This window comes from Oxyura jamaicensis, chromosome 4 (assembly GCF_011077185.1).
Source record: "Oxyura jamaicensis isolate SHBP4307 breed ruddy duck chromosome 4, BPBGC_Ojam_1.0, whole genome shotgun sequence".
Classification (NCBI taxonomy): domain Eukaryota; kingdom Metazoa; phylum Chordata; class Aves; order Anseriformes; family Anatidae; genus Oxyura; species Oxyura jamaicensis.
Window position 1 is genome coordinate 33,189,453 of NC_048896.1, and position 9,158 is coordinate 33,198,610.

Below are 9,158 nucleotides of genomic sequence, written 5' to 3' on the forward strand. Positions count from 1 at the left end.
AAACTGCCCTCACATGTCCAGCTGCATGATGACTGAGCCAGGGAGATTAGTCTTGAAAAGTATACTGCACATCACAAGCGATGTGATGATAGGAAAGTCAGAAAATAAGAAAGTTAAAGCCATGGCTTTATGTCCATTAACTAAAGAGCAAGACATGCAGTGAGTCCTAGAGCAGTCCACACAAAACAGAGCACTGCTTCTAGTTGCTGCAGAGCTCCATCATGTTTCCCTGAGTATTGCCAAGTTATCCTGTTATTCAACTGTTGCTTCAGCAGAGCAGTCTTCCCTTGGGTGCCCTCTGTGGTTAGAGTAATTATCCGCAGGATGTTTTGTAGAGTTTTTTTGTACTATAAAATTTTCTTGTTTGCTACTGTTGAAGTCTTCATCTTTGCTGTCATCTGCCTTGATTTTTGTTTTATTTGCCATCTTTTAGCATTCACTTGAGTTAAATTAATATTTTCTAATTGGATTTTTGCCTTCCTTTCCCTCTGTTTCTGATCATTATCCACCTTGATTGACACTGTAATTATCATGTCCCCAGCTATTATGTGGGTGTCTGTAATAGCTCCACTGTTGTTTTGTTGAAACACTTTCCTCATTGCTCTTATTCCAAAAGCTAGATATTATCTATCTTGTAGCTGCCTCAGGAGCTCCATAGTCTAGATGATTCCTCATTTAAACAGATATGCCAATATCAGTCTTTTTTTTTTTTTTTTTTTTTTTTTTTGTCTAAAAGAGTAAATACATTTCCACCAAGTAGTCTGTGCTGAACATCTCCTAGTAAGCAAATGGAATAATGCTTAAGATAGACCTGTTAAAATGTCTGGGATTAAGATAAATTACATTTTTTTAGCTATAAATAAGCCTTTGTGGATATGTTCATTTTGGCTGTGACCTTCGCTTACTAGATGCTTGGGTACAATTTGGAGTCTGTCTCCTGCAAAAGGGCCATTTTTCTGGCCAGGCTTGATAAGAGTGACTGACTGATATATACACTCTTCTGGCATACTTACAGGCCTGTAAGTGCCTTTTGAATCATAAAATCAGATTTGTGTTTGTGTGTGTGTGGCTGGCTGCCTTAATACCCAACACTTTTTATATTATGTGTATTATATATAATATTATATAAACATTATATATATATTAAATAAATTAGTTTTTAAGACACTGTGTTTTTTCAGTCTAACAGTAGTACTGATAGTACACGAGAGGCCAGAGCTGAAGATGTGACCTTAACTTGTATTAAAGGGATTTAGCTTGGAATTGCCATCTGTTATAATGCCAAAGTAGATGGAACCTGGTATCTCATTCAAAAGTTGAACTTTTAAAAACTGAACTTCAGTCCCAGTACCTCAGTTTATTATTATTATGTGGGAAACTGAGATTTGCTGGGCATAATGGACACCCTTTCCTACCCAGTATCACTGTACTCTCAGTGTAGGATTAATCAAATTCAACTTCATACACCCATTTTGAGTATTATCATATAGGTCAACTTAGTTCATCTCTGCATACAGAAATTTATTTAATTTTATAATTTTGCAACATGTTACTCTGAAGGCTGAGCAAATTTTGGTACTTAAACATTATAGCACACATGTATTGCTCCTGTGTCTGATATACTGATGTCTCATTTATCGTGGCTATAACTGCCTCAAGTAGGAAATTGCTGGGATACCCACACAATATACATTTTCTGGGGAGAGAGGCTAATTCAGGTTAGCTCCAGGCTCCCGTGAACTGAATGTCTGCTGCCAGCTTACATGCATTAGGTGAAGTCCCACACTGCCTCTCAGTATCACCCAAAAGAAGATCAGTTCATGCATTCTGAGATTGCCCTGCAATGCAAACCAGTGTGCAGTAATTGGAGACGGCTGGCACACTTGTTTTAAAAGGGCATTTTTGGTCTGAAATAAAATACTGCTTCAGATTTAACCTGTGCCTCTTAAAAGCTGTGATATTCTTTTGGGATGCTTTGAGACAGTAAGAGTTGTACAGATGGAACATGATTTCTGTTGGATCTATGGCTTGTAAAATCCTGCTAATGACTATTATTTTTTTTCTGACCCAAACCAGTATCTGTGACAGTCTTTTCTAAGGTCTCCTGCTCCCATCTCCTGCTTCATCTTGACTGCATAATTTGTTTTTCCAAATGCATAATTTCTTGCCTCCTAACTGTGATGTACATGTCTTACTGCTTTTTTCTATATGTAAAAATCAGTCATCTGTAATTACACTGGAGACGTTATCAACATCAAAGCATATTCATAGCCGTTACATGTAACAATAGGTTGTTATGAGCTTTATGAAACTCTGCATCTATAGGCAGTAAAACAGAGCTTTTAAGCTCTTTCCTGCTTTATTGTTTCCTGAAGCCTTCAGCTGGTCCAGTCACCTCCACTTCTCTGTAAAATTGCCAAGGAGAAATTGAATTGGGAATGGCTTAGTTTTTTTTTTTTTTGTTTTTTGTTTTTTTAACATTATTTTTAAGTTTATTTGTGTTACTTTTCATTTTATTGTGTCATTTATCTGTAGTCTCAGACAAAATAACCTCTTTTTGCTTTAACCCAACTGGTGTCACTTCTGACACAATATTGTTTCCCAGCTGTTGACTTCCCATACATCATGAATTCAGAATGAGACCAGGGAGACCAAAGGATGTTGAAAAGTCTTGCCAAATACCAGATACTGTACCCACAAACCCCAGACTAAATATCTGTTTCACATGAGAGCTGCTTCCAACTTCTTCCTCTAAAAAAAGCTTGGTTGTGTGAAATGACTAAGCAGCATCAGTACGGCAGAAGACACTTGTGTTAAATGAGTTTTTGATGATGTTGTTGTTGTTGTGTATTTATACCGCTGTATATTAGTACAAAAAAGAAAGTATCAGATACTGTGTTCATATGTTTTTGAAAAAGATGTAGCACACATCATTTCACTCATTTAAAGAGATCATTGCTGTTGCATGTGTAACTCAGGCAAGCAAAATACATAAACACTTAGGTCAGAATCTTAATGCCTATTAAATTTATTGAGGGTAGAAACCTGGATAAACGCAATGTTTTGGGAAGATTCGGTATACTTCATTAAAGGGAAGTTCTGTATTGCAAGCCTCTTGAAGATGTTCAAAGGAATCAGCAAATGCATAGTTAAGGGTGATCTGGCTGATCATTTACTTGTATCAGTCCAAAGACTTCTAAGGTATCTAAACAGTCATGAAATAAGAGGGAAGGTCTCAAGGGCCATTGATAAATACCTGGTTAAAATATAATAAAAATAAAATAATATATATATATTTTTCCTTATAAGAGAGGTTACCATTGTAGTTCCACTGCAGCTGTGCTCATTCACATATTTAAAAATGATGTAGAAAAGGATATTATCATGGACAAGACCCTTTTCAAATTATATTATTTGTGACAGTAGTTGAAGAGTGGTTAAGGGACCTTAGAAGACTAAATGACTATGTAATGAAGGGGCAGTTGACATTCATTATTGATATATACAAAGTGGTACACATGAGGAAGAACAATCTTAACTTCATATGTGAACCAGCAGTCTGTTACTTTGCCATTACCACTCACAAATGATCTAGTGGCGCTGTGATAATCAGTTCTGTCAAAACATTGGCTTAACATTCAGCAGTGGACAAAAGGGAATGTTAAGAATTATTACAAAAGGAAGAAAGAGCAAAAGCTGAATAAATGTTTATGAAACTGTAAATAAATGGTTCACATTCTAGAATATTGTGAATTTTTTCTCTTCTCATGATAGCAGAATATAGATCTACAGTAGCAGTTGTAAAGATACAGAGAAGAACAACATGGATGATCAAAGATATGGAACAACTTCGACATCAGTAATGTTTAAATTGAATGTTTTTAGCTTGTAAAACAGAGGACTGGATAGGCATATGGTAAAGCTCTCCAGAATCATAACTATCTTGGAAAGGCTGAAGAGGTAACCTATACACACCATCTCTTTCAGCACAAAAATTTGGAACTAATGAATGAAGCTAGTATGAATCCAGTGACTGATCATGTAGTGGGGATATACATCTTTTGAAGATTTTGCAATGGATGTTCTATATACAAAAATTTAATAAGAGCTAAAGCAGACAACTATAAAGATTCTTAGAAATACAATGCAAGCAGTTGTGACAAGTTACTAAGTCAACTACATAGGGTTCATGAACTTCCAGAAACTGAAAATAGTTGAGGTCAGGAAAGTATTAAATGAAATGCAATCCACGCTTTCCCAGTACTTGCTTTTCCCTACCTGTTTCCTTTATCTCTTAGGGTCAGGATATAGGGCTACAGAAATTACTCTGAATCCATGTTCTTAAAGTTTTGTGAAGTTCAGTTCTGATTCATTATTTACTTATATTACCTACTCCTTACTTATTTCTTTTTATTCTTGTAAATAAAACTAGTTACTGCACGAGTAGTTACTTTATTAAAATTGTTTCATTCTCACATTCTTAATAAGTTTGTACAAACTTGGTTCTCTCTCACAAACTAGCAAGCTTCTCCAATGAATATTTCAAAGAAGAAAAGTGTCAAAGAATATTATGTAACTACAGGAGTGTGAATAAAAAAACACACCTGCACTTACACAGTGGAGATTATTGCCATTAAAGAAGGCTAATTAAACTTACACATAAAAAGTCTATTCAATAGTTATTGTGTATGGTTTTTTGTGTGTAGTTGTTTCTTTTAGGTTTGACTGCTCTGTTCAAGAGCCACGGTCAGTGTGTGGTACTGTAAATCAAAGTACAGAATTACTTTAAACTTTTAGTCAGAATGTACTAAAGACATGATCTGAGAAGTATTTTATTATCTGTAAGCAGCACAGAAGTTAACTTGGTTCCACATCAGACTTTCTTGGGAGGGAAAAGGGAATTGTTATTATTACTAAACAGTGTAATTTCAGCCTACCACCAGAGCAGGTATCAGACCTTAAACTCTTACCAACTCCACGCAACCACCTCTCCACAAAACATAATTACAAAAATCTTAGGCTGGCTTTCATTATAAAGTAAGCTTTTACCTCAGGGTAATTACTACAAGCAAAACGCATGCATTGACAAGGAACTTCAATTTTTACTACCAAGTAAATAGATACAAAGAAAAATGAGCAGAACTAAAGGCATAATGCTGACTAGTGTGTTTCAGCTAAAGGCAGAACTGAAGAGTCTTGGCTCTGATGAATTTTTACTTCAGGATAGATCTGTAAAACTAGATGTAAAAATAAAACTAAAATAACAACAGAGAACAACCATTCCCAAAGAATCATTTTATGAAATAATAAAGAACAAAGTTTATACAGACAAAAACACACACACAAATATATATATATAAAATAAGCAAAACATCTCAATAAACTAAACAAAATAGGATTCTAGGAACATTACATGTTTCTTTTGGAAAATTAACCATGTGTGCAACACTTTGACTTAAATTTTTAAAAGAAGTAAGCTTCCAGGTTCCATGACAGGAAATATCATTTTATTTAAGAAAATCTTGCAGGAGTCACTCAAGAATAGTGTTTGAGAAAGGACCTAACCCCCACACCCCCATAATTACAATCAATTTGCATCCCAGCAATTTGAGATACTTCCTTCTTTTGTAACACAGATGATAAAAATCACCAGATTATTCTCAATGTAATCATTAGTAGACTTTGTTTTCAGATGAGCCTAATTTAGACCTCAGGTGAACAGATGAGCTATCTCATACATCAGGTTTTCTCCAAAATAATGAAGGTATTCGTTACTCAGTTTAGCCAGTGTGTGATAACCAAAATCACGCATACCTGGTAAAGTCCTAATGAGGATAAGTCAGTTTGTAATTTCAAGATGAATTTGGAGATTGAAATTTGCTTCTGCAAAATACACTGTGCCAAGTTACTAATGTGTGAAAGCTGCAAATTGTCTGACTTCATTAGGAATTTATTAGGCATTTGTTACCATAGATGAAGGCACACCTACTTGCCTGGTGAAGGCACATCCTGCATAGAAATGGCTTTCATGTTTGGAAAAGGTTTTACTAGCTGCAGGCAGATAAGTAAGCAGGCAAAATCAGGTACTTAGAGTTTACAGTCACTTGGGCTATTTGCCTGCTTCAAATTAGTAGATGCTAATTAATTTGTGGCTCACAGCCTACATTTTGGAATTTGAGGCACCCTCCTCCCCCAGTGGTTTGATAGAGGCAGCTGTTAAGATCTTTATGAAGATGGATGGTGTCATGCAGACCTGCTATATTTTTGCTTAGAGAGCTGTAAGAAGTAGGATTTTGTTTAATTTAGGTAGTTAATCCTTTTCTTTTTAGCAATGGCTTGCTTCTTCTAGTTTATTTCAGTTATGTGTGTTTGTTTATTTGCTCAAGAGTATGTTTATGTCGTGCTGGAAAGTTTGTGGAAATTTCAAGAACAAATATAAATAATGCTATGGAGTAGATAAAGAACACCTAAGATTGTTAAGAAAAGTGAAAGAAGCCAGTATCTAAACAGCAACTAGTGGTTTTTCCCCATATTTTCAACAATGTTAACTGAGAACAGATTTGGCAAATGGAAGAATTCTGAATACCGTAATTCATCTGGTAAGTTTTTTTTTTTCTTTTTTTCCTGATATTTGACATTTTGCAATAACTATTTAATATAGTAGATGATTTTCTTTCCTTTTTTTTTTTTTTTTTTTTTTTTTCTTCTTACAAAAGACCAAAAGCAAACAACGTTGTATTTCTATGGGTGCTATGACTGTGAGAAAGCAGTGGATACTGGAATGGATTGAGGGTGTAGAAGGATATTTCTCTTGCACTTAGGGTAGATAGAAAATGTGTAATTGGACTGACATCTTCTGTCAAGATTATGTCAATCTTGTAGTGGTAACTTGTCCACAGCTTGACCGCGCCTAATATGTTTCTAGTCTCTAATAATAGAGTGTGAAATTCTTGGCTTCTGACTAAATAAAAATTCCCTGCAGGCTTACAGGAATAACAAAGGTTTCAAGTAGCTAATATATATATAATGTTTGTATAAACAATAATATATGAACATATTCACATATGCATAGATGTATATGATGTATTTTCACATATACATAGATGTATATACAACAATTCAAAAGAATTAGGAGATATTTAGCCATTTGTTTTCTCACCTTGTCTTGTGAGTATTAATAAATTCAACATAAACTAATACAATACATTGAAAAGAATAAAGGGTGAGTTACAAATAATAGCTCAATAATTAATCTATTAAATAAATTTAGTATCAAATGTTAATGTAATTAATAATTATAAGAAAACTTTTTATAATCTTGAAAGTATATAAACAATTATTTCTTTCTATTTTTTCTTTCAGGAAACATTTTGCATTAGTGGTTCCAGTGCACCAGGTCAGTCTGTTGTCAGTTATCTAATTATGCTTAACATTTAATTTTAATTATCGCTATAACCTTTAGTATGACAGACTATTTCTAAAACAGAGGGACCCTACCTGTTTTTTTTTTTCTTAACTCTGATACGAGAAGACAACAAATGTAGTATACATGGAGTCCTTCAAGAAATTATACATTTTCATCAAAAAGCAGTTGTCACACATTTTCTTTTATACAAAACTAGAAATAGAGTTTTTTTTTTATATATATATATATATCCTTGAAGATATTATGGAAACTGAAATTCTCTTTCCTGTGTGTATTCGCTGAAAGTTATTTCCCTGAACAAAGAGCTAATTGTATTAAGACTGGACTATGAAGTCAAGATCGCTTAGTTCTGGTGATAGTAAAACATGGTCTAAGATAAGCTGCTTAACCTGCTCTGACTTGTGTAGGGTGCAACAAGTTTGTTGTTGTTGATAAAACATGGGTAACAACAACCACCATGTTAGGTCTTGGAGAATGCTTTTACAGCAAGGTAAGGTGCACAGAATACAACTCTTTGCTCACACTTTGCTCATTCCTGTCAGATGAGTAAGTGAGATGATCGCTCAAAATGTACACTGGTTTTGCACAGAACACAATCGAACCATATAATGTGGCAGATAATGGTTTTGCCATTGTGAATGTAAATTGACAACTGCCATGTAATTTTATTTTATTTTTTTCTTGTACTGAAATGCCAGTTAATGTCAATGGGGAATAAATCATTCTCCTAATATGTTTTCATACCTAAGTGATCTACCTACTGGGCCTAGACAAAAGCAAAGGAGAAACTTGTGAGTGAAAGGTCCAACAGTAATGGTCAAAGGTATACAGTTTTGCCATGATAAATGTACTAGCATATATCAGAATATGGTGACACAGGTCTTTTGCAGGAAGGTGACGGGTACATCTAGGATTAGAATTATGTAAATTGATTTGATCTCTAAGAGAAAATGAAGCTGAGGTAAAACAGAAAAGAGATAAACGTTTTAAAACTAATTGTCTATCCTTATTTAGAACCAGACCACTTTATTATTAATTTACTTTCCGTGCTGAGTTTTCATCATGCTGATAGGGTATAGATCATTCCTTGTATAAAAATAAGAATGCTCACCTTTTGTTTTGGATTTGCTTTTGTGTGTAAAAGAAGACTTTAAATTAATTTGACTCTAAATTTCTCTTGTATTTCTTTGAAATTACAAGACTGTTATTTTATAAAGTAAAAATGAAAAGGCTTATTTAAATACTGAGCTTCCCTGCAATTTTTGGTTAACTTTTTTTTTTTTTTTTTTTTTTTTAAATGAAACATCTGAACTTATTATTTGCTTGGGTCAAAGTGTCCAGTAAACAGGGCTCTTCTATGTAGGAGGCTTTGTTTACAGTCATATAGTCATTCCGGGTAGAAAAATGCGGAGTAATTATCTTGCTAAGTGTTATATATCACTTCAGTGGTAGAGCCAATGCTCTAAATTAAAGTCCAGTGCACAGAAGCTTCAAAAATACAGATCATATGATACCTAGTAATTTCATTTAGTTTGTGCAACGGTTAAATTCTAACATGAGACTGAAACACCATAATCTCTGGGAAGAAAAAGAACTGAATTAAATAAAAGCTTGCATATAGAGTGAAGTCTCATCCATGCTATTCATTCAGCAAGTTCAAGAGATGAATTTATATGGGGCCTGATGCAGTTTTGAGCTAGCTTGTTTGTTTTCCTAGTGTTCTCTGTATGCC